Genomic DNA, 27,500 nt, shown 5'->3' on the forward strand with positions numbered 1-27,500 from the left:
GAGAGAGAGAGAGAGAGGGTAGGTATACTACTGGAGGGTTCGCTCACTCATCTTCTCGGGTATCAGACTCCAGCTCCTGGGTATAACTGCCTACACCTTAATTTCACCGCTGCCGTACTAGGCTTCGAACTTGATCCAGGAGCTGTGGCTCGACCCTCTCTTTCCCACCACAGGTGAACACATTGACGCCTTCAAGCAGAGAACCTCAGATGAAACAGCCCGTTAAGAGGGCTATCAGCCTCAGAGGCCTTAAGGCTCAATTAAGCCTCCTAAGTGCCGGAAAACCCACTCTTAACCAGCCTCTGAGGCTTAGCACTTTCTGCTGCTGCAGAAGTTATCAGAAGAGGTAGTAGGTACTCTTGCACAGTGAGAGCTAGCTCTCTCTCTCTCTCTCTCTCGCTTGCTAGCTCGCGTGCCAAGAGAGAGTGACAGAGAGTGAGAGAGAGTGTGAGAGAGAGAGAGAGAGAGAGAGAGAGAGAGAGAGAGAGAGAGAGAGAGAGAGAGAGAGAGAATCTGAGGACAAATCTGCAAAACACAGGAGGTGCAACAAATCCTAGTCCACCCTCCCAGGCACCTAGGCTGTGCTCTCGCTGTCACCGGAAGGGGCACACTGCCAACAACTGCCTGCGAGATACCAGGTGTAATTACTGCTACAAGAAAGGACATAAGGAGGACCAGTGTCGGAAGAAAAAGGAACTTGACAGACAGGGCCACCTGTTTAGAGACCTGTTCTCAGAACAAACCAGCAGGATCTCTGAATTGGTGAACACTCACACGTCACCCACTTAGCTACTCCTATCCCAGCCCAGCAGGTGGGATTGTGCCTTATACAAGACCACAGACTTACATCCCTGCAGCTGCCTCAGTACCCTACCTCTCTCAAGGGCAGGCACCTTACATTCCCTACACACCCACCACCTCAAGCTGACCACTTCATCATGAGGAGCCAGTCTATCAGCATCCTGTCGGCCAACATTAGAGGTTTCATTACTAATGTTGGAGAGCTCGCACATAGTTTTGTGAACACTCGACGTCCCGACATGATAGCTGTTGTTGAAACATTTTTGGATGACAGGACTCCAGAAAATTTTGCAAGAATTGCTGGCTACACTTCATGGATGAGAAGAGACAGGCAAGGACAAGGAGGAGGTGTTGCTGTGTGCTTCTCTAAAAGTGTTCATGCCCAGCACATTGATGTTGCCACCCCTACACATCTTGAAATGATGTTCTTCAAGCTCTGTATAAACACTAGTACCTCTGTACTAGCATGTGCAATGTACAGACCTCAGTGGCAACATGCAGACCCTATCAACTTCCTAATGAAAAATATTGACTCCCTTCTGCTACAACACAACTGTCAACATATTATAATTGTTGGTGACCTCAACCAGCACCTTATACAGAGGGACTTTGATGACCTTCTTGCAGTGTTTGACATGAGAAACTTTGTTGATTTCCCTACTCATATCTCTGGCTCCTCCCTTGACCCATTAGTGAGTGATCTGGCAGAAGGCATAGTCATTTGTCAACCCCTCGGCTATGTTGGATCGTCTGACCACAAGGCTGTTTTTACAACACTTAAGATCCCAACAGAACAAGGTGAGGAGTCCACACGCACAACCTGGCTATGGGAAAGAGGTAATTGGCCAGCCCTTTGCTCTGAGCTCGCCACCACCGACTGGAATGCTCTTCTCCAAGGGGATGTTGACAACCAAGTGAAAGCCTTAATCTACAACAAGAACACATTCCTCACCGGCAATATGTGACGAAGCCTACAGATCAGCCTTGGTTTGGCTTTCGTTGTAGAGAGGCTGCTACTGCTAAGTACGAAGCATGGCGAAGGTATAAGAGACATCCTACCACCTATAACAGGAACTTGCACATGCAAGCCTGTAGGCATATGGGTGATGTTCAAAAGTGGGCCATTGCTAAATGGGAGGTGGACACTAAAAGAAAGTTAGCATCAGGTAGGGTAGGCTCCAAAACCTGGTGGTCCCTGGTCAAGGACAGACAAGGTTATCTGCCTGGTGAACTTATTTCACCTTTAAATCGACAGGATGGGACCACCTCTACTAGTAGTCAAGAGAAGGCGGACCTCTTTGCTGAACACTTTGCTACCAAAATGCAAGTTCCTGATCCAGCAAGGGACCCTCCTTGGCTAGCTGCAAGAACTGTGTCAAAACTGTCAGTGGTGACAATAAGGCAGGAGGAGGTGCATTTCCTACTTAAATCGCTTGACCAAGAAAAGGCTGTGGGCCCAGACAAGTTGAGCCCAAGATTGTTGAGAAGATGCGCAGACCAGCTAGCAGCACCTCTAACTCGCATCTTTCAGCACTGCCTAGTACAGTGTAAATGGCCCTCTCTATGGAAAGAGGCAAATGTAGTCCCTGTTCACAAAAAGAAGAGCAGAGCAGAAATCAGCAACTACAGACCAGTGTCACTCCTGTCAATCACTGGTAAGATCCTTGAGACAATAATCTCAAGACAAATGACAGAGTTTTTTGACTACCACTCACTACTTTGTGATTGTCAATATGGCTTCAGGAAAGGTTACTCTGCTGCTGATCTGTTGTTAAACCTCTCCACTAAGTGGCACCAGTCACTGGATGAATCCAAAGTCAGCTGTGTGGTAGCACTGGACGTTGCTGGCGCTTTCGACCGGGTGTGGCACCAGGGCCTCTTAGCAAAACTTCAAGCACTGGGAATTACAGGCTCTACGCTATGTCTCCTCAGTGATTACCTTCATGGTAGATCTCTAAGTGTAGTTCTCAATGGAATGGAATCAGCAAGACATCCTATTGGGGCAAGTGTTCCACAAGGAAGTGTGCTGGGTCCATTGTTATGGAATGTCTACTTCAACGACCTTCTTCATCTCATCCCAGAATCACATGCATATGCAGACGACTGTACACTGACATTCACTTATCCAAGAGAAGAAATGCCAGCTGCTCTAAGCTACATCAATCACCAGCTGAGAGCTATATCAGCTTGGGGAAATAGATGGCAAGTAACATTTGCACCTGAGAAAACGCAAATGATGATCGTCTCTAGGCACCATGATGGTAATGCTGGTGCAGTAGTAAGGATGAATGGGAGGATGTTGGCACCTGGAGAAGAAGTTGATATCCTTGGGGTGAAATTTGACTCCAAACTAACCATGAAGAACCATGTTGTAAATCTTGCAAACAAGGCAGCCAGGAAGCTTACAGCACTTCGCCGTATCTCCCATCTGCTTGACAGTAGGGGTTGCAAGATCCTGTACGAGGCACAAGTACGCTCACACCTTGAGTATGCTCCACTTTCTTGGTTTGCCTGCCCCCCCCCCTCTCATCTGCGACTGCTTGACAGAGTAGAGAACAGAGCAAGACGTCTCATCTCTCGCCTGGACCCATCCTGGATAGATCTGTCATTTCAGCAGAGCCTTCAACATAGGAGGGATGTGGGTGGCCTTACTGTTATGTACAAGGCCAATATTGTCAAAATACCACACTTGGATCCACTTCGAGGACAGCGTGAAACAAGCTTTTATGCCACAAGACGGGCAGAAAGCAGCAACTTCACTCTGGCTGTACCCTTCTCCAGAACATCACTCCATCTGAGATCATACATACCCAGGATGACTCGAGTATGGAACACATTCGTACAGCATAATGATGTCAACGAGATAGTCAGTTGATCAAATGAAAATGCTGGCCCACAGATGGCTCCAACTTCATCCTGTTCCCTACTTGTATGTCTCATAACAATAAAAATGCTTTCAAATGAGCTGATGTAGGTAACAGCTCTTAGCTTGCCAATAAAGTTAGGAATCCTTAACCTGTAAATAGCTGTCAATAAAGCTAGGGATCCTTAACATTGTCAAACCCTGTGTATTAATTTTGATTAAACATGTAATAATTTCTGTTTTTAATTTCCATAGAGGCGAATTATCATATTTTTTTATGAATTATTAATTTTTACGAACTTTGATTATTTTATGTGAATTGTGATTTTTATGTTCTTTCGTGAATTATGATTATTTTATGAATTATGATTATTTTATGAATTATGATTATTTTATGAATTATGATTATTTTATGAATTATGATTATTTATTAATTATGATTATTTATGAATTATGATTATTTTATGAATTATGATTATTTATTAATAATGATTATTTATGAATTATGATTATTTATTAATTATGATTATTAATGAATTATGATTATTTTATGAATTATGATTAATTTATGAATTATGATTATTTTATGAATTATGATTATTTATTAATAATGATTATTTATGAATTATGATTATTTATTAATAATGATTATTTATGAATTATGATTATTTTATGAATTATGATTATTTATTAATAATTATTTATGAATTATGATTATTTTATGAATAATGATTATTTTATGAATAATGATTATTTTATGAATAATGATTATTTTATGAATAATGATTATTTTATGAATAATGATTATTTTATGAATTATGATTATTTATTAATAATGATTATTTATGAATTATGATTATTTTATGAATAATGATTATTTTATGAATAATGATTATTTTATGAATAATGATTATTTTATGAATTATGAATATTTTATGAATTATGATTATTTTATTAATTATTATTTTTATGAATTATATTTTTTTCATTAATTATATTTTTCATTAATTATTAATTTTACATGTTTTTCTAATTTTTTTTTCATTTATTTATGACAATATTTTGATGGAGGTGAAAGTTAGAGAAGCAGAGTCTCTCCAGCCTCTACCGTACCCAGTACTGTAGCTGTGTACTATCACTGTTGTGAGGTTAACATCATACCCAGTACTGTAGCTGTGTACTATCACTGTTGTGAGGTTAACACCATACCCAGTACTGTAGCTGTGTACTATCACTGTTGTGAGGTTAACACCATACCCAGTACTGTAGCTGTGTACTATCACTGTTGTGAGGTTAACATCATACCCAGTACTGTAGCTGTGTACTATCGCTGTTGTGAGGTTAACATCATACCCAGTACTGTAGCTGTGTACTATCACTGTTAACATCATACCCAGTACTGTAGCTGTGTACTATCACTGTTGTGAGGTTAACATCATACCCAGTACTGTAGCTGTGTACTATCACTGTTGTGAGGTTAACACCATACCCAGTACTGTAGCTGTGTACTATCACTGTTGTGGGGTTAATATACCCAGCACTGTAGCTGTGTACTATCACTGTTGTGAGGTTAACACCATACCCGGCACTGTAGCTGTGTTCTATCACTGTTATGAGGTTAACACCATACGCAGCACTGTAGCTGTGTACCATCACTATTGTGAGGTTAACACCATACTCAGTACTGTAGCTGTGTGCTATCACTGTTGTGGGGTTAACATCATACCCAGTACTGTAGCTGTGTACTGTCACTGTTGTGGGGTTAACATCATACCCAGTACTGTAGATGTGTACTATCACTGTTGTGGGGTTAACATACCCAGCACTGTAGCTGTGTTCTATCACTGTTGTGAGGTTAACACCATACCCAGCACTGTAGCTGTGTTCTATCACTGTTGTGAGGTTAACACCATACCCAGCACTGTAGCTGTGTTCTATCACTGTTATGAGGTTAACACCATACCCAGCACTGTAGCTGTCTACCATCACTGTTGTGAGGTTAACCCCATACCCAGTACTGTAGCTGTGTACTATCACTGTTGTGGGGTTAACATCATACCCAGTACTGTAGCTGTGCACTATCACTGTTGTGTGGTTAACATCATACCCAGTACAGTAGCTGTGTACTATCACTGTTGTGGGGTTAACATCATACCCAGTACTGTAGCTGTGTACTATCACTGTTGTGGGGTTAACATCATACCCAGTACTGTAGCTGTGTACTATCACTGTTGTGGGGTTAACATCATACCCAGTACTATAGCTGTGTACTATCACTGTTGTGGGGTTAACATCATACCCAGTACTGTAGCTGTGTACTGTCACTGTTGTGGGGTTAACATCATACCCAGTACTGTAGCTGTGTAATATCACTGTAGTGGGGTTAACATCATACCCAGCACTGTAGCTGTGTACTGTCACTGTTGTGGGGTTAACATCATACCCAGTACTGTAGCTGTGTACTGTCACTGTTGTGAGGTTAACACCATATCCAGCACTGTAGATGTGTACTATCACTGTTGCGAGGTTACCATACCCAGCACTGTAGCTGTGTACTATCACTGTTGTGAGGTTAACACCATACCCAGTACTGTAGCTGTGTTCTATCACTGTTGTGAGGTTAATATACCCAGCACTGTAGCTGTGTACTATCACTGTTGTGAGGCTAACACCATACCCAGCACTGTAGCTGTGTTTTATCACTGTTATGAGGTTAACACCATACCCAGCACTGTAGCTGTGTACCATCACTGTTGTGAGGTTAACACCATACCCAGCGCTGTAGCTGTGTACTATCACTGTTATGGGGTTAAAATCATACCCAGCACTGTAGCTGTGTACTATCAATGTTGTGAGGTTAATATCATACCCAGCACTGTAGCTGTGTACTATCACTGTTGTGAGGTTAACACCATACCCAGCACTGTAGCTGTGTGCTATCACTGTTGTGAGGTTAACATCATACCCAGCACTGTAGCTGTGTACTATCACTGTGAGGTTAACACCATACCCAGCACTGCAACTGTGTACTGTCACTCTTGTGAGGTTAACACCATACCCAGCACTGTAACTGTGCACTATCACTGTTGTGAGGTTAACACCATACCCGGCACTAGCTGTGTACTATCACTGTTGTGAGGTTAATACCATACCCAGCACTGTAGCTGTGTACTATCACTGTTGTGAGGTTAACACCATACCCAGCACTGTAGCTGTGTACTATCACTGTTGTGAGGCTAACACCATACCCAGCACTGTAGCTGTGTACTATCTCTGTTGTGAGGTTAACACCATACCCAGCACTGTAGCTGTGTACTATCACTGCTGTGAGGTTAACACATACCCAGCACTGTAGCTGTGTACTATCACTGTTGTGAGGTTAACACCATACCCAGCACTGTAGCTGTGTACTGTCACTGTTTTGAAGTTAACATCATACTGTGTGTACATTCTGTTGGTGGGAACTGTGTGCACATTCTAGTGGTTGTAACTGTGTGTACATTCTGTTGGTGGGAACTGTGTGCACATTCTGGTGGTTGTAACTGTGTGTACATTCTGTTAGTGGGAACTGTGTGTACATTCTGGTGGTTGTAACTGTGTGTACATTCTGTTAGTGGGAACTGTGTGTACATTCTGGTGGTTGTAACTGTGTGTGCATTCTGGTGGTTGTAACTGTGTGTACATTCTGGTGGTGGGAACTGTGTGTACATTTTGGTGGTGGAACTGTGTGTACATTCTGGTGGTTGTAACTGTGTGTGCATTCTGGTGGTTGTAACTGTGTGTACATTCTGGTGGTGGGAACTGTGTGTACATTTTGGTGGTGGAACTGTGTGTACATTTTGGTGGTGGGAACTGTGTGTACATTCTGGTGGTTGTAACTGTGTGTGCATTCTGGTGGTTGTAACTGTGTGTACATTCTGGTGGTGGGAACTGTGTGTACATTTTGGTGGTGGAACTGTGTGTACATTCTGGTGGTGGGAACTGTGTGTACATTCTGGTGGTTGTAACTGTGTGTACATTCTGTTAGTGGGAACTGTGTGTACATTCTGGTGGTTGTAACTGTGTGTGCATTCTGGTGGTGGGAACTGTGTGTACATTCTGGTGGTTGTAACTGTGTGTACATTCTGTTAGTGGGAACTGTGTGTACATTCTGGTGGTTGTAACTGTGTGTGCATTCTGGTGGTGGGAACTGTGTGTACATTCTGGTGGTTGTAACTGTGTGTGCATTCTGGTGGTGGGAACTGTGTGTACATTCTGGTGGTTGTAACTGTGTGTACATTCTGATGGTTGTAACTGTGTGTACATTCTGGTGGTGGGAACTGTGTGTACATTTTGGTGGTGGAACTGTGTGTACATTCTGGTGGTGGAACTGTGTGTACATTCTGGTGGTGGGAACTGTGTGTACATTCTGGTGGTTGTAACTGTGTGTACATTCTGGTGGTGGGAACTGTGTGTACATTCTGGTGGTTGTAACTGTGTGTACATTCTGGTGGTTGTAACTGTGTGTACATTCTGATGGTTGTAACTGTGTGTACATTCTGGTGGTGGGAACTGTGTGTACATTTTGGTGGTGGAACTGTGTGTACATTTTGGTGGTGGAACTGTGTGTACATTCTGGTGGTGGAACTGTGTGTACATTCTGGTGGTGGGAACTGTGTGTACATTCTGGTGGTTGTAACTGTGTGTACATTCTGATGGTGGGAACTGTGTGTACATTCTGGTGGTTGTAACTGTGTGTACATTCTGGTGGTGGGAACTGTGTGTACATTCTGGTGGTTGTAACTGTGTGTACATTCTGATGGTTGTAACTGTGTGTACATTCTGATGGTTGTAACTGTGTGTACATTCTGGTGGTGGGAACTGTGTGTACATTTTGGTGGTGGAACTGTGTGTACATTTTGGTGGTGGAACTGTGTGTACATTCTGGTGGTGGAACTGTGTGTACATTCTGGTGGTGGGAACTGTGTGTACATTCTGGTGGTTGTAACTGTGTGTACATTCTGATGGTTGTAACTGTGTGTACATTCTGGTGGTGGGAACTGTGTGTACATTTTGGTGGTGGAACTGTGTGTACATTCTGGTGGTGGAACTGTGTGTACATTCTGGTGGTGGGAACTGTGTGTACATTCTGGTGGTTGTAACTGTGTGTACATTCTGGTGGTGGGAACTGTGTGTACATTCTGGTGGTTGTAACTGTGTGTACATTCTGGTGGTTGTAACTGTGTGTACATTCTGGTGGTTGTAACTGTGTGTACATTCTGGTGGTTGTAACTGTGTGTACATTCTGGTGGTTGTAACTGTGTGTACATTCTGGTGGTTGTAACTGTGTGTACATTCTGGTGGTTGTAACTGTGTGTACATTCTGGTGGTTGTAACTGTGTGTACATTCTGGTGGTTGTAACTGTGTGTACATTCTGGTGGTGGGAACTGTGTGTACATTCTGGTGGTTGTAACTGTGTGTACATTCTGGTGGTGGGAACTGTGTGTACATTCTGGTGGTTGTAACTGTGTGTACATTCTGGTGGTGGGAACTGTGTGTACATTCTGGTGGTGGGAACTGTGTGTACATTCTGGTGGTTGTAACTGTGTGTACATTCTGGTGGTTGTAACTGTGTGTACATTCTGGTGGTGGGAACTGTGTGTACATTCTGGTGGTTGTAACTGTGTGTACATTCTGGTGGTGGGAACTGTGTGTACATTCTGGTGGTTGTAACTGTGTGTACATTCTGGTGGTGGGAACTGTGTGTACATTCTGGTGGTGGGAACTGTGTGTACATTCTGGTGGTTGTAACTGTGTGTACATTCTGGTGGTTGTAACTGTGTGTACATTCTGGTGGTGGGAACTGTGTGTACATTCTGGTGGTTGTAACTGTGTGTACATTCTGGTGGTGGGAACTGTGTGTACATTCTGGTGGTTGTAACTGTGTGTACATTCTGGTGGTGGGAACTGTGTGTACATTCTGGTGGTTGTAACTGTGTGTACATTCTGGTGGTGGGAACTGTGTGTACATTCTGGTGGTGGGAACTGTGTGTACATTCTATTCCTCATATTTTAATTGCTATCATCAGCGTTGAAAGACGGTAATAACCTTCTCTCGAAATACTTAATCCCATACAATCGAGAAATGTAATTCGTACTGGAATATTTCCATCATCAGCGAATATAAGCAACATAAATATTCTCTGGGGCCGTGCGGGTCGTTTTGAAAAATAATTAACCTTTAATATTAATAATGGTTATTTCCTCATTTTCGGGTCACCTTGTCATGGTGGGAGACAGCCGGTGGAGTATAAAAAATAATAATAAACGAAATAATAGCCTTGTTGACGGGTATATAATATCTTTGAGAGAATTTTGACGTCTAAATCAGCGTCTCAAAGCGCTAAATTTGATTTCCGGAAAATATAATGTGAAGACAAGACATCGAGGGAATTATAGAAGAAATTGGTTTAAAATATTGTCTTGATGCAGGCTAGTTAGTTCAATACTTTCTTGTGTTACAGAACCACGTGGATATAGAAACACTGTGGGTGATAATGTTCCAATGTGGGTGACAAAAACACCATTGTGGTTAATATTTTTGTATTGATAGTTTACAAGGGTAAACAAAATCCTTCTCCAGCCCGAGGATGGTCAGTGAACTATTCTGAAAAGATATGTAAGAGAGGACCCACCAGGCAGCAAGACTGAGAAAAACCTGTCGTATGCAGCTCAGAGGTGGAACCAGGAGCTGAGACTCGCTGCCACTAACCACAACAGACGATTACACATATACATGTACACAAATTCACTTATGCGAGTATGTGCACAATACAATAACACAAAAGTAAAGGTATGATAGCAATCACAATAACATGGCTGGAACAATTCATAACTAGTCAACAATACCGTGGATGGAACAATTCATAACTAGTCAACAATACCGTGGATGGAACAATTCATAACTAGTCAACAATACCGTGGATGGAACAATTCATAACTAGTCAACAATACCGTGGATGGAACAATTCATAACTAGTCAACAATACCGTGGATGGAACAATTCATAACTAGTCAACAATACCGTGGATGGAACAATTCATAACTAGTCAACAATACCGTGGATGGAACAAGTCATAACTAGTCAATACCGTGGATGGAACAACTCATAACTAGTCAACAATACCGTGGATGGAACAATTCATAACTAGTCAACAATACCGTGGATGGAACAGTTCATAACTAGTCAACAGTACCCTGGATGGAACAATTCATAACTAACCATCAATACCATGGCTGGAACAATTCACAACTAGCCAACAATACCATGGCTAGAACAATTCATAACTAGCCAACAATACCACGGCTAGAACAATTCATAACTAATCAACAATACCATGGTTGGAACAATTCATTATTAGCAAACTATACCATGGCTGGAACAATTCACAACTAGCCAACAACACCATGGCTTGAACAATTCACAACTAGCCAACAATACCATGGCTAGAACAATTCAGAGCTAGCCAACAATACCATGGCTTGAACAATTCACAACTAGCCAACAATACCATGGCTAGAACAAGTCATAACTAGCCACCAATTCCATGGTAGGAACAATTCACAATTAGCCAACATTACAATGGCTGGAACAATTCACAATTAGCCAATAATACCAAGGAGGAAACAATTCACAATTAGCCAACAATACAATGGCTAGAACAATTCATAACTAGCCAACAATACCAAGTACGGAACAATTCACAACTAGCCAACAAAATGATGGCTGGAACAATTCATAACTAGTCTCCAATTTCATGGCAGGAACAATTCACAATTAGCAAGCAATACAATGGCTCGAACAATTCACAACTAGCAAACAATACCATGGCTAGAATAATTTATAACTAGCCAACAATATGATGGCTGGAACAATTCATAACTAGCCAACAAAACCATGGATGGAACAATTCATAACTAGCCAACACTACCACGGCTGGAACAATTCAGAACTAGCCAACACTACCACGGCTGGAACAATTCACATATAGCCAGCAATACCTTGGCTAGAACAATTCATAACTAGCCAACAATAGCTTGGCTGGAACAATTCATAAATAACCAACAATACCATGCATGGAACAATTCATAACTAGCCAGCAATACCATAGCTGGAACAATTCATAAATAGCCAACAATAACATGGCTAGAACAATTCATAAATAGTCAACAATACCATGCCTGGAACAATTCATAACTAGTCAACAATTCAATGGCTAGAACATTTCATTACTAGCCAACAATTCCGCAGCTAGAGCAATTCATAACTAGCCAACAATAGCATGGCTGGAACAATTCATAAATAGCCAACAATCCCATGCCTGGAACAAATACAATACAATGGCTGGAATAATTCACAATTAGCCAACAATACTATGGCTGGAACAATTCACAAGAAGCCAACAATACAATGGCTGGAACAGTTCATAACTAGCTAACAATATGATGGCTGGAACATTTCATAACTAGCCAACAATACCATGGCTGGAACAATTCATAACTAGCCAACAATACCACGGCTGGAACAATTCACGAATAGCCAACAATACCATGGCTAGAACAATTCACAACAAGCCAACAATACCATGGCTGGAACAATTCATAACTAGCCAACAATACCACGGCTGGAACAATTCACAAATAGCCAACAATACCATGGCTAGAACAATTCACAACTAGCCAACAATACCATGGCTAGAACAGTTCATAACTAGCCAACAATACCATGGCTGGAACAATTCACAACTAGCCAACAAAATGATGGCTGGAACAATTCATAACTAGTCTCCAATTTCATGGCAGGAACAATTCACAATTAGCAAGCAATACAATGGCTCGAACAATTCACAACTAGCCAACAATACCATGGCTAGAATAATTTATAACTAGCCAACAATATGATGGCTGGAACAATTCATAACTAGCCAACAAAACCATGGTTGGAACAATTCATAACTAGCCAACACTACCACGGCTGGAACAATTCACATATAGCCAGCAATACCTTGGCTAGAACAATTCATAACTAGCCAACAATAGCTTGGCTGGAACAATTCATAAATAGCCAACAATACCATGCATGGAACAATTCATAACTAGCCAGCAATACCATAGCTGGAACAATTCATAAATAGCCAACAATAACATGGCTAGAACAATTCATAAATAGTCAACAATACCATGCCTGGAACAATTCATAACTAGTCAACAATTCAATGGCTAGAACATTTCATTACTAGCCAACAATTCCGCAGCTAGAGCAATTCATAACTAGCCAACAATAGCATGGCTGGAACAATTCATAAATAGCCAACAATCCCATGCCTGGAAAAAATACAATACAATGGCTGGAATAAGTCACAATTAGCCAACAATACTATGGCTGGAACAATTCACAAGAAGCCAACAATACAATGGCTGGAACAGTTCATAACTAGCTAACAGTATGATGGCTGGAACATTTCATAACTAGCCAACAATACCATGGCTGGAACAATTCATAACTAGCCAACAATACCACGGCTGGAACAATTCACAAATAGCCAACAATACCATGGCTAGAACAGTTCACAACTAGCCAACAATACCATGGCTGGAACAATTCATAACTAGCCAACAATACCAAGGCTGGAACAATTCACAAATAGCCAACAATACCATGGCTAGAACAGTTCATAACTAGCCAACAATACCATGGCTGGAACAATTCATAACTAGCCAACAATACCACGGCTGGAACAATTCACAAATAGCCAACAATACCATGGCTAGAACAATTCACAACTAGCCAACAATACCATGGCTAGAACAGTTCATAACTAGCCAACAATACCATATCTGGAACAATTCATAACTAGCCTGCAATACTATGGCTAGAATAGTTCATAATTAGTCATCACTACCATGGCTGGAACAATTCACAACTAGGCAGCAATACCATGGCTGGAACAATTCATAACTAGCCAACTATAACATGGCTGGAACAATTTATAACTAACCATGAAAAACGATGCCTGGAACAATTCCTAACTAGCCAACAATACCATGGCTGGAACAATTCGCAACTAGCCAAAAATACTATGATTGGAACAGTTCACAACTAACCAGTAATACCATGGCTGGAACAATTCACAACCAGCTAACAATACCATGGCTGTAACAGATTTCAACCAACCAATAATACCATGGCTTGAACAGTTCACGTCTAGCCAAAATACCATAGCTGGAACAATTCATAACAAACCAACAATATCATGATGCGAATAATTCATAGTCAACAATATCGTAGGTGGAACAATTCACAACTAGCCAACATTACCATGGCTGGAACAATTCACAACTAATCAACAATACCATTTTTGGAACAATACAAAACTGACCAATAATTCCACGGTTGGAACAATTCACAAATAACCAACAATATCATGGTTGGAACAATTCACATCTTAAAGCAATACTGTGGCTGGAACAATAGCTCTCACAGTCATGCATCTACTAGACCTAAAATAGCCCTCTAAGTTAACTATCTATTAGACCTAACAATAGCCCTCTAAGTTAACTATCTACTAGACCTAACAATAGCCCTCTAAGTTAACTATCTACAAGACCTAACAATAACCCTCTAAGTTAACTATCTACTAGAATTAACAATAGCCATCTAAGTTAACTATCTACTAGACCTAACATTAGCCCTCTAAGTTAACTATCTCCAAGACCTAACAATAGCCCTCTAAGTTAACTATCTACTAGAATTAACAATAGCCCTATAAGTTAACTATCTACTAGACCTAACAATAGCTCTCTAAGTTAACTATCTACAAGACCTAACAATAGCCCTCTAAGTTAACTATCTACAAGACCTAACAATAACCCTCTAAGTTAACTATCTACTAGAATTAACAATAGCCATCTAAGTTAACTATCTACTAAACCTAACATTAGCCCTCTAAGTTAACTATCTACAAGACCTAACAATAGACCTCTAAGTTAACTATCTACTAGAATTAACAATAGCCCTCTAAGTTAACTATCTACTAGAATTAACAATAGCCCTCTAAGTTAACTATCTACTAGACCTAACCATAGCCATCTAAGTTAACTATCTACTAGAATTAACAATAGCCCTATAAGTTAACTATCTACTAGACCTAACAACAGCCCTCTAAGTTAACTATCTACTAGAATTAACAATAGCCCTCTAAGTTAACTATCTACTAGACCTAACAATAGCCCTCTAAGTTAACTATCTATTACACCTAACGATAGCCCTCTAAGTTAACTATCTATTACACCTAACGATAGCCCTCTAAGTTAACTATCTACAAGACTACAATAGCCCTCTAAGTTAACTATCTATTACACCTAACAATAGCCCTCTAAGTTAACTATCTACAAAACTACAATAGCCCTCTAAGTTAACTATCTACAAGACCTAACAATACCCCACTAGACCCCACAAGACCTAACAATAGCCCTCCAAGTTAACTATCTACAAGACATAACAATAGCCCTCCAAGTTAACTATCTACAGGACCTAACAATAGCCCTCCAAGTTAACTATCTACAGGACCTAACAATAGCCCTGCAAGTTAACTATCTACAAGACCTAACAATAGTCCTGCAAGTTAACTATCTACAAGACCTAACAATAGCCCTGCAAGTTAACTATCTACAAGACCTAACAATAGCCTTGCAACACAAACCTTCCGGGTTCAATAGATACTTCAGTTAACTTGTAGTAATTAGCAAATAAACACCAGATGTGTTTGTTGAAGTTTCTCACAGTGCTGAAAGTTATGCATTCTGTATTTGTTTGTAATTCCTAGAGCGCTAAATTCACGTGGGCCATTCATCGCAAGGATTTGTTGTGGCTTGATCCTCCATCTGCCTGATCGTGGCCCGGTCTTTGACTAGTCCTGGTTGTAGTGGTATTGATGATGTGTGGCACTGTAGGATGTTTGTGTGTGGCACTGTAGGATGTTTATGTGTGTGGCACTGTAGGATGTTTGTGTGTGGCACTGTAGGATGTTTGTGTGTGTGGCACTGTAGGATGTTTGTGTGTGTGTCACTGTAGGATGTTTGTGTATGGCACTCTACGATGTTTGTATGTGGCACTGTAGGATGTTTGTGTGTGGCACTCTACGATGTTTGTATGTGGCACTGTAGGATGTTTGTGTGTGGCACTCTACGATGTTTGTATGTGGCACTGTAGGATGTTTGTGTGTGGCACTCTACGATGTTTGTGTGTGGCACTGTAGGATGTTTGTGTGTGGCACTCTACGATCTTTGTGTGTGTTGTAGTGTAGGAATGTTTGTGTGGCACTGTAGGGATGTTTGTGCTGCTACAGCATCAATAGCACTGTCAACAGCAACAACAATAAAACAAGCATCAGCATCAGCATCAGCATCAACACCAGCATCAACATCAGCATCAGCATCAACATCAGCATCAGCATCAGCATCAACATCAACATCAACATCAACATCAGCATCAGCATCAACATCAGCATCAACATCAACATCAGCATCAACATCAGCATCAGCATCAACATCAACATCAGCATCAGCATCAGCATCAACATCAGTATCAACATCAGCATCAGCATCAACATCAGCATCAACATCAACATCAGCATCAGCATCAGCATCAACATCAGCATCAACATCAACATCAGCATCAACATCAGCATCAGCATCAACATCAGCATCAACATCAGCATCAACATCAGTATCAGCATCAACATCAGCATCAGCATCAACATCAGCATCAACATCAACATCAACATCAGCATCAGCATCAGCATCAACATCAGCATCAGCATCAACATCAGCATCAGCATCAGCATCAGCATCAACATCAGCATCAACATCAACATCAACATCAACATCAGCATCAGCATCAGCATCAGCATCAACATCAGCATCAGCATCAGCATCAGCATCAGCATCAACATCAGCATCAACATCAACATCAGCATCAGCATCAGCATCAGCATCAACATCAGCATCAACATCAACATCAGCATCAGCATCAGCATCAGCATCAACATCAGCATCAACATCAGCATCAGCATCAGCATCAACATCAGCATCAACATCAGCATCAACCTCAGCATCAACATCAACATCAACATCAGCATCAACATCAGCATCAGCATCAGCATCAGCATCAGCATCAACATCAGCATCAACATCAGCATCAGCATCAGCATCAGCATAAACATCAGCATCAACATCAGCATCAACATCAGCATCAGCATCAGCATCAACATCAACATCAGCATCAGCATCAGCATCAGCATCAGCATCAACATCAGCATCAGCATCAACATCAGCATCAGCATCAGCATCAGCATCAACATCAGCATCAGCATCAGCATCAGCATCAACATCAGCATCAGCATCAGCATCAGCATCAGCATCAACATCAGCATCAGCATCAGCATCAGCATCAACATCAGCATCAGCATCAGCATCAGCATCAACATCAGCATCAGCATCAGCATCAGCATCAACATCAGCATCAGCATCAGCATCAGCATCAGCATCAACATCAGCATCAGCATCAGCATCAGCATCAACATCAGCATCAACATCAACATCAGCATCAGCATCAGCATCAGCATCAACATCAGCATCAACATCAGCATCAGCATCAGCATCAACATCAGCATCAACATCAGCATCAACCTCAGCATCAACATCAACATCAACATCAGCATCAACATCAGCATCAGCATCAGCATCAGCATCAGCATCAACATCAGCATCAACATCAGCATCAGCATCAGCATCAGCATAAACATCAGCATCAACATCAGCATCAACATCAGCATCAGCATCAGCATCAACATCAGCATCAGCATCAACATCAGCATCAGCATCAGCATCAGCATCAACATCAGCATCAGCATCAGCATCAGCATCAACATCAGCATCAGCATCAGCATCAGCATCAACATCAGCATCAGCATCAGCATCAGCATCAACATCAGCATCAGCATCAGCATCAGCATCAACATCAGCATCAGCATCAGCATCAGCATCAACATCAGCATCAGCATCAGCATCAGCATCAGCATCAACATCAGCATCAGCATCAGCATCAGCATCAGCATCAACATCAGCATCAACATCAGCATCAGCATCAGCATCAGCATCAGCATCAACATCAGCATCAGCATCAGCATCAGCATCAGCATCAGCATCAGCATCAGCATCAACATCAGCATCAGCATCAGCATCAGCATCAGCATCAGCATCAGCAAGAGCAGAATGAAAAATACAAAAGCTGTAGTTAGAACAGTAGCAACAACAGTACCTGCTGCAATAACAGTACCAGTAACAACAACAGTAGCAACACCACCACCTGCAGCAACAGCAGCACAATTAGCAACAACAGCACCAGTAGCAACAACAGTACCAGTAGCAACAACAGCACAAATAGCAACAACACCAGTATCAACAACAGCTCCAGTAGCAACAACAGCACCAGCAGCAACAACGGCACCAATAGCAACAACAGCACCAGCAGCAACAACACCACCAGTAGCAACAACAGCACCAGCAGCAACAACAGTACAGAAGCAACAACAGTACCAGTAGCAACAACGCCACTAGCAGCAACAACCACAATAACACTAGCAGCAACATCAACAAAAACAACACCAGCAGCAACAACAACACCAGAGCAACAACAACACCTGTAGCAACAACAACACCTGTAGCAGCAACAACACCTATAGCAACAACAACACCAGTAACAACAACACCAGTAGCAACAGCAACACCAGTAGCAACAACACCAGTAGCAACAGAAACAACAGTAGCAACAACAACACCAGTACCAACAATAGCACCACGAACAACAACAGCACCAGTAGCAACAACACCAGTAGCAGCAACACTAGTAACAACAACAGCGCTAGTAGCAACAATAGCACCAGGAACAACAAGAACACCAGTAGCAGATGAATGGTTCAGAGAACCGACATGTTGATAAATTAGACACATGTTCAACTCTTGGGTTTATTTATTGAGGAAACGTTTCGCCACACAGTGGCTTCATCAGTCCATACCAAGGATAATCTAGAAGAACAGGAGGAGACTGATGAAGCCACTGTGTGGCGAAACGTTTCCTCAATAAAGATACCCAAGAGTTGCACATGTGTTTAATTTATCAACACCAGTAGCAACAACAACACCAGTAGCAACAACAGCACCAGTAGCAACAACAGCACCAGTAGCAACAACAACACCAGTAGCAACAACAACACCAGTAGCAACAACAGCACCAGTAGCAACAACAGCACCAGTAGCAACAACAGCACCAGTAGCAACAACAACAACACCAGTAGCAAAAACACCAGTAGCCACAACAACACCAGTAGCAACAATAACACCAGTAGCAACAACAACACTAGTAGCAACAACACCAATAGCAACAACACCAGTAGCAACAGCACCAGTAGCTACAACAACACCAGTAGCAACAGCACCAGTAGCTACAACAACACCAGTAGCAACAATAACACCAGTAGCAACAACAAAAACACCAGTAGCAACAACACCAATAGCAACAACACCAATAGCAACAACACCAGTAGCAACAGCACCAGTAGCTACAACAACACCAGTAGCAACAATAGCACCAGTAGCAGCAACAACAACACCAGTAGTAACAACAACACCAGTAGCAACAACACCAGTAGCAACAACAACAACACCAGTAGCAACAACACCAGCAGCCACAACAACACCAGTAGCAACAATAGCACCAGTAGCAGCAACAACAACACCAGTAGTAACAACAACACCAGTAGCAACAACACCAGTAGCAAATACATCACCAGTAGCAACAACACCAATAGTAACAACAGCACCAGTAGTAACAATAGCACCCGTAGCATAAACAACACCAGTAGCAGCATCAACAGAAGTAGCAACAACAGCACCAGTAGCAAAACAGCACCAGAAGCAACAACAGCACCAGTAGCAACAACAGCACCAGTAGTAACAATAGGATCAGTAGCAACAACAGCACCAGCAGCAACAACAACAACAACAACAACAACAACAACAACAGCAACACCACCAGTAGCAGCAACAGCTTCAGTAGCAACAATAGCACCAGCGGTAACAACAACATTAGTAGCAACAAGAAACAACAACAGAACAAGCTGCAAAAGCACCTGTGGACATACTCAGAAATGTTTGTTTCTCAGTTTATATACACTAAGAGAAATACACAGCTCATGGTAAGTGTACAAACAGGTGTACACTTACCATGAGTCTTGATATACAGTGAGGATTAAAAGCCACAGTACACTGGCTGGAACAATATCTTGTTTGGAACAATACCCTGGCTTGAACAATACCCTGTCTGGAACAATACCCTGGCTGGAACAATATCTTAGCTGGAACAATACCTTGGCTGGAACAACACCGTGGCTGGAAGAATACCGTGGGCGGAACAACACCGTGATCTAAAAAATACCGTGGCTGTAGAACAATTCAGTGACTGGAACAATAACGTGGCTGGAACAATTCACAAATAACCCACTCTTAGAGAGTGACCTTCGGATGATGTTTCGGTCAGTACTTGACTACTGTCAAGTCACAAATAAGCGAGAATAAACAGAGAAGAGCCAGCAACACTGGAACTGCCTGTGTTTGGTGCGCTGGTATTCAACGCAACAACAGACGAATCTAAACATCTACATTTGTAGTTTCTCGTTGCGAAAATCTTGACGCCTCATCTACCTTATAGTGTGTCCATGTGAGCCGTATATAAAAATATGCGTTGGTTATGTTGTCTTTCCTACATGCATGCTTGTGTTCACAGATTCTGGTGTTCAGGCGAGTAAAAACTCTCCAAGACTCCATTGAACAGTTTCAAGAGTAGATAAGAGAAGGTTCAAGATGCCAGAATTTAGTGATGTCGATGGACGTATTCTAGAAGGTGGAGGCAGGAGTTGTATCTCGATCCTCTCTCTCTCTCTCTCTCTCTCACACACACACACACACACACACACACATACACACACACACACACACACACACACACACACATAACAGGCCAGGTGTCTAATGATAGATGGTAACTACTATTATTACCACTACTACTATTACTACTATCACTACTACTACTATTACTACTACTACTACCATCACCATCACCACCACCACTACTACTACTACTACTAGTACTACCACCACCACCACTATTACACACATGTATAGCCTTTGCGACTACTGCGACAGGGATTGTCGCAATAAAAGGAATGATCATTACATAGGTTAACGTCCTGGCATTTGCAAACCTTTGAATCAATATACATGTGGACGACGTAAGGATTCCCTTGAAATCTTTGGCTTGTGTAGCGGTGGGAGACGAGGTGCTCTGACTACACGCTCTACAACACTAATATAAACCCCAACACTGTGTATCATGGCGGCCACTAATACTCTCGTGGGGGAGAGGGGAGTTAGCAACTTAAACTCTCAGCGGACAGAACTCTTATTAACCCTCAGCAGACAGTACTCTTACTAAGCCTCAGCAGACAGTACTCATACTAACCCTAAGCAGGCAGTACTCTTACTAACCCTCAGCAGACAGTACTCTTACTAAGCCTCAGCAGACAGTACTCATACTAACCCTAAGCAGGCAGTATCTTATTAACCCTCAGCAGACAGCACTCTTACTAACCTCAGCAGACAGTACTCATACTAGCCCTAAGCAGACAGTACTCTTACTAACCCTCAGCAGACAGTACTCATACTAACCCTAAGCAGACACTACTCTTATTAACCCTCAGCAGACAGTACTCTTACTAACCTCAGCAGACAGTACTCATACTAACCCTAAGCAAACAGTACTGTTACTAACCCTCAGTAGACAGTACTCTTACTAACCCTCAGCAGACAGTATTCGTACTAACCCTCAGCAGACAGTATTCTTACTAACCCTCAGCAGACAGTACTCTTACTAACCCTCAGCAGACAGTATTCTTACTAACCCTCAGCAGACAGTACTCTTACTAACCCTCAGCAGACAGTACTCCCACTAATTCTCAGAGGACAGTACTCTTACTAACCTTCAGCAGACAAAACTCTTATTAACCCTCAGCAGACAGTACTCTTTCTAACCCTCAGCAGACAGTACTCTTACTAACCCTCAGCAGACAGTATTCTTACTAACCCTCAGCAGACAGTATTCTTACTAACCCTCAGCAGACAGTATTCTTACTAACCCTCAGCAGACAGTACTCTTACTAACTCTCAGCAGACAGTACTCATACTAATCCTCAGCGGACAGTACTCTTACTAACCCTCAGCAGACAGTACTCTTGCTAACCCCTCAGCAGACAGTACTCCCACTAATTCTCAGAGGACAGTACTCTTAATAACCTTCAGCAGACAGTACTTTAACCCTCAGCAGACAGTACTCTTCCTAACCCTCAGCAGACAGTACTCTTACTAACCTTCAGCAGACAGTACTCATATCAACCCTCAGCAGACAGTACTCTCACTAACCCTCAGCAGACAGTACTCTTACTAACCCTCAGCAGACAATACTCTTACTAACCCTCACCAGACAGTACTCTTAGTAACCCTCAGCAGACAGTACTCTTACTAAACCTCAGCAGACAGTATTCTTACTACTCTCAGCAGACAGTACTCTTACTAACCCTCAGCAGACAGTACTCTTACTACCCCTCAGCAGACAGTACTCTTACTAATCCTCAGCAGACAGTACTCTTACTAACCCTCAGCAGACAGTACTCTTACTAACCCTCAGCAGACAGTACTCTTACTAACCCTCAGCAGAAAGTAATCTTACTAACCCTCAGCAGACAGAACTCTTACTAACCCTCAGCAGACAGTACTCTTAATACCCCTCAGCAGACAGTACTCTTACTAACCCTCAGCAGACTGAACTCTTACTAACCCTCAGCAGACAGTACTCTTACTAACCCTCAGCAGACAGAACTCTTACTAACCCTCAGCAGACAGTACTCTTACTACCCCTCAGCAAACAGTACTCTTACTAAACTTCAACAGACAGTACTGTTACTAACCCTCAGCAGACACTACTCTTACTAACCCTCAGCAGAAAGTAATCTTACTATCCCTCAGCAGACACTACTCTTACTAACCCTCAGTAGACAGTAGTCTTACTAACCCTCAGTAGACAGTAGTCTTACTAACCCTCAGTAGACAGTAGTCTTACTAACCCTCAGCAGACAGTACTCTTACTAACCCTCAGCAGACAGTACTCTTACTAACCCTCAGCAGAAAGTAATCTTACTAACCCTCAGCACACAGTACTGTTATTAACCCTCAGCAGACAGTACTCTTACTAACCCCCAGCAGAAAGTAATCTTACTATCCCTCAGCAGACACTACTCTTACTAACCCTCAGTAGACAGTAGTCTTACTAACCCTCAGTAGACAGTAGTCTTACTAACCCTCAGTAGACAGTAGTCTTACTAATCCTCAGCAGACAGTACTCTTACTAACCCTCAGCAGACAGTACTCTTACTAACCCTCAGCAGAAAGTAATCTTACTAACCCTCAGCAGACAGTACTCTTACTAACCCTCAGCAGACAGCAATCTTACTAACCCTCAGCAGACAGTACTCTTACTAACCCTCAGCAGAAAGTAATCTTACTAACCCTCAGCAGACAGTACTCTTACTAACCCTCAGCAGACAGTAATCTTACTAACCCTCAGCAGACAGTACTCTTACTAACCATCAGCAGACAGTACTCTTACTAACCCTCAGCAGACAGTATTCTTACTAACCCTCAGCAGACAGTACTCTTACTAACCCTCAGCAGACAGTACTCTTACTAACCCTCAGCAGACAGTACTCTTACTAACCCTCAGCAGACAGTACTCTTACTAACCCTCAGCAGACAGTACTCTTACTAACCCTCAGCAGACAGTAATCTTACTAACCCTCAGCAGACAGTACTCTTACTAACCCTCAGCAGACAGTACTCTTACTAACCCTCAGCAGACAGTACTCTTACTAACCCTCAGCAGACAGTACTCTTCCTAACCATCAGCAGACAGTACTCTTACTAACCCTCAGCAGACAGTATTCTTACTATCCCTCAGCAGACAGTACTCTTACTAACCCTCAGCAGACAGTACTCTTACTAACCCTCAGCAGACAGTACTCTTACTAACCCTCAGCAGACAGTACTCTTACTAACCCTCAGCAGACAATACTCTTACTAACCCTCAGCAGACAGTACTCTTACTAACCCTCAGCAGACAATACTCTTACTAACCCTCAGCAGACAGTACTCTTACTACCCCTCAGCAAACAGTACTCTTACTAAACTTCAACAGACAGTACTGTTACTAACCCTCAGCAGACACTACTCTTACTAACCCTCAGCAGAAAGTAATCTTACTATCCCTCAGCAGACACTACTCTTACTAACCCTCAGTAGACAGTAGTCTTACTAACCCTCAGTAGACAGTAGTCTTACTAACCCTCAGTAGACAGTAGTCTTACTAACCCTCAGCAGACAGTACTCTTACTAACCCTCAGCAGACAGTACTCTTACTAACCCTCAGCAGAAAGTAATCTTACTAACCCTCAGCACACAGTACTGTTATTAACCCTCAGCAGACAGTACTCTTACTAACCCCCAGCAGAAAGTAATCTTACTATCCCTCAGCAGACACTACTCTTACTAACCCTCAGTAGACAGTAGTCTTACTAACCCTCAGTAGACAGTAGTCTTACTAACCCTCAGTAGACAGTAGTCTTACTAATCCTCAGCAGACAGTACTCTTACTAACCCTCAGCAGACAGTACTCTTACTAACCCTCAGCAGAAAGTAATCTTACTAACCCTCAGCAGACAGTACTCTTACTAACCCTCAGCAGACAGCAATCTTACTAACCCTCAGCAGACAGTACTCTTACTAACCCTCAGCAGAAAGTAATCTTACTAACCCTCAGCAGACAGTACTCTTACTAACCCTCAGCAGACAGTAATCTTACTAACCCTCAGCAGACAGTACTCTTACTAACCATCAGCAGACAGTACTCTTACTAACCCTCAGCAGACAGTATTCTTACTAACCCTCAGCAGACAGTACTCTTACTAACCCTCAGCAGACAGTACTCTTACTAACCCTCAGCAGACAGTACTCTTACTAACCCTCAGCAGACAGTACTCTTACTAACCCTCAGCAGACAGTACTCTTACTAACCCTCAGCAGACAGTAATCTTACTAACCCTCAGCAGACAGTACTCTTACTAACCCTCAGCAGACAGTACTCTTACTAACCCTCAGCAGACAGTACTCTTACTAACCCTCAGCAGACAGTACTCTTCCTAACCATCAGCAGACAGTACTCTTACTAACCCTCAGCAGACAGTATTCTTACTATCCCTCAGCAGACAGTACTCTTACTAACCCTCAGCAGACAGTACTCTTACTAACCCTCAGCAGACAGTACTCTTACTAACCCTCAGCAGACAGTACTCTTACTAACCCTCAGCAGACAATACTCTTACTAACCCTCAGCAGACAGTACTCTTACTAACCCTCAGCAGACAATACTCTTACTAACCCTCAGCAGACAGTACTCTTACTAACCCTCAGCAGACAATACTCTTACTAACCCTCAGCAGACAGTACTCTTACTAACCCTCAGCAGACAATACTCTTACTAACCCTCAGCAGACAGTACTCTTACTAACCCTCAGCAGACAATACTCTTACTAACCCTCAGCAGACAGTACTCTTACTAACCCTCAGCAGACAATACTCTTACTAACCCTCAGCAGACAGTACTCTTACTAACTCTCAGCAGACAATACTCTTACTAACCCTCAGCAGACAGAACTCCAGTTAAAGGAAGAATCTTACATAATAATTCCTGTTGATACAGCGTGCCAATAACTGCCTCAGAAAGAGGAAATGGGTGCCACTTCTAACAGCCGATGGTGCCAAGGCTCATCATCCTGTCCTCTAGGAGAGGAAATGGGTGCCACTTCTAACAGCCGATGGTGCCAAGGCTCATCATCCTGTCCTCTAGGAGAGGAAATGGGTGCCACTTCTAACAGCCCATGGTGACACAACGTACTCAGGATTCCTACTGGAAGTGCCAAGGGGCACCAACGCTATGTACACGTCACACGGAAGGACTGACTTAAGTCTAAGAGTCTCTCACTTTGTTGACGTAGGCAGGCCTAAGAAACCTTTATCTTTCCAAGTGGGCAGGCCTAAGAAACCTTTATCTTTCTACGTGGGCAATCCTAAGGATCCTGCTTTCCAAGTGGGCAGGTCTAAGAATCCATCTTTACAAGTGGGCAGGCCTAAGAATCCATCTTTCCAAGTGGGCAGGCCTAAGAATCCATCTTTCCAAGTGGGCAGGTCTAAGAATCCATCTTTCCAAGTGGGCAGGCATAAGAATCCATCTTTCCAAGTGGGCAGGTCTAAGAATCCATCTTTCCAAGGGGGCAGGCCTAAGAATCCATCTTTCCAAGTGGGCAGGTCTAAGAATCCATCTTTCCAAGTGGGCAGGCATAAGAATCCATCTTTCCAAGTGAGCAGGTCTAAGAATCCATCTTTACAAGTGGGTAGGCCTAAGAATCCATCTTTCCAAGTGGGCAGGTCTAAGAATCCATCTTTCCAAGTGGACAGGCCTAAGGATCCATCTTTTTCACGTGGGCACTCCTAAGAATTCATTTTTTATACGTGGATAGCAATAGGAACTCATTTCTTTCACTTGTGCAGGCCTAAAAATCCATTTTTTCACGTAGGCGGTGGCATAAGAATCTCCTTTTTTTGGGTGAGTGGGCCTAAGCATCCACCTTCTAATTTGTGCGGAAGTTATTTATTGATTTCCGTCAAAGAAATTACGTGAATTTGTCACAGTGAAAGTTATTCGAGGCTTAAAAAAGAGAAGAGGGGGCATTGGAAGAGAGGGAGAAGAGAGGGAGAAGAGAGGGAGAAGAGAGGGAGAGGGCGGAGTGGAAGAGAGAATGTTGTGGAAACAGTGGTAGAAGGTGAATTAGAGAAAATTAACCTTAAAACCTTTCTCTACCTTTCCCAGCTCCCTCTTACTGACAGCCAACCTCCACCCAGTTCACCCATCACCCATCCAGTAACTCAACCTCTTTCCTCCTCCTGGTGATTGGTGATTATGGTGACATGACAGATGGTGATGACGGGACCTACCAGGTGGCGGTCATGGTGACATGTCAGATGATGATAATGGCAACCTGTCAGATGATGATAATGGCAACCTGTCAGATGGTGGTCATGGTAATATGTCAGATGTTGATAATGGTAACCTGTCAGATGGTGATAATGGTGACCTATCAGATGGTGGTAATAGTGTCATGTCAAATGGTGGTAATAGTCACCTGCTAGGTGATAGTAACCTGTCAGATGGTGGTAATGGTGATCTGCCAGACTGTGTACGCCTTCTAGATGATTTTGGCCTAAACATTACTGGGGAACACCGTGACAGTGTTGGTCAAATTTCAGGTGAGGGAGAGGGTCAGGTCATGATAAAATGATGGTGTTATGCTGATCTTTGTACAAGATATCTACACAGTGGTAGTAATGATGATGCCTCTACAGTTGTGGTGATGCCTAGTGGTGATACTCCCTCCTGTTGTGTGATGCCTTGTGGTGATACTCCCTCCTGTTGTGGTGATGCCTTGTGGTGATACTCCCTCCTGGTGTGTGATGCCTTGTGGTGATACTCCCTCCTGTTGTGTGATGCCTTGTGGTGATACTCCCTCCTGGTGTGTG

At 42.5% G+C, this 27,500-nt stretch overlaps 1 protein-coding gene across 4 annotated transcripts in view; it reads right to left on the minus strand.

Moving 5' to 3' along the window:
- The window catches only part of Sh (Potassium voltage-gated channel protein Shaker), a 579,183-nt gene that overhangs the window by 178,725 nt on the left and 372,958 nt on the right, over positions 1-27,500 (minus strand). The window lies entirely within an intron of this gene.

This window comes from Cherax quadricarinatus, chromosome 60 (genome assembly GCF_038502225.1).
Source record: "Cherax quadricarinatus isolate ZL_2023a chromosome 60, ASM3850222v1, whole genome shotgun sequence".
Lineage (NCBI taxonomy): Eukaryota > Metazoa > Arthropoda > Malacostraca > Decapoda > Parastacidae > Cherax > Cherax quadricarinatus.